At 41.1% G+C, this 754-nt stretch overlaps 1 non-coding gene across 1 annotated transcript; it reads right to left on the bottom strand.

The window, feature by feature from the left end:
- Positions 1–232: 232 nt before the first annotated feature.
- LOC130948627 (small nucleolar RNA R71) lies at positions 233–340 on the bottom strand. The gene has a single exon (XR_009073130.1). It is a non-coding gene; the product is annotated as a small nucleolar RNA R71 (small nucleolar RNA).
- Between the last annotated feature and the right edge of the window lie 414 nt (positions 341–754).

Raw genomic sequence — 754 nt, 5'->3', positions numbered from 1 at the left:
TGGACTTCCATTGGAAGATCCTCATCAGTTTTTAGCTGAATTCTTGCAAATCTGTGACACTGTCAAGACTAATGGGGTTGACCCTAAGGTCTACAGACTTATGCTATTCCCTTTTGCTATACGAGACAGAGCTAGGATATGGTTGGACTCACAACCTAAAAAAAGCCTGAACTCTTGGGAAAAGTTAGTCAATGCCTTCTTGGCAAAGTTCTTTCCACTTCAAAAATTGAGTAAGCTTGGATTGGAAGTCCAAACCTTCAGACAGAAGGAAGGTGAATCCCTCTATGAAGCTTGGGAAAGATACAAACAATTGATCAGAAAGTGTCCTTCTGACATGCTTTCTGAATGGAGCATCATAGGTATCTTCTTTGATGGTCTGTCTGAACTGTCCAAGATGTCATTGGACAGCTCTGCTGGAGGATCTCTTCATCTGAAGAAGATGCCTGCAGAAGCTCAAGAACTCATTGAAATGGTTGCAAATAACCAATTCATGTACACTTCTAAAAGGAATCCTGTGAACAATGGGACGAACCAGAAGAAAGGAGTTCTTGAGATTGATACTCTGAATGCCATATTGGCTCAGAACAAAATATTGACTCAGCAAGACAATATGATTTCTCAAAGTCTGTCTGAAATGCAAGCTGCACCAGGCAGTACTAAGGACGCTTCATCTGAAGAAGAAGCTTATGATCCTGAGAACCCATCAATGGAAGAGGTGAATTACATGGGAGAACCCTATGGAAACACCTATAAT

The sequence above is a fragment of the Arachis stenosperma genome, chromosome 1, assembly GCF_014773155.1.
Source record: "Arachis stenosperma cultivar V10309 chromosome 1, arast.V10309.gnm1.PFL2, whole genome shotgun sequence".
Lineage (NCBI taxonomy): Eukaryota > Viridiplantae > Streptophyta > Magnoliopsida > Fabales > Fabaceae > Arachis > Arachis stenosperma.
This window is presented reverse-complemented; position numbering and strand designations above follow the sequence as displayed.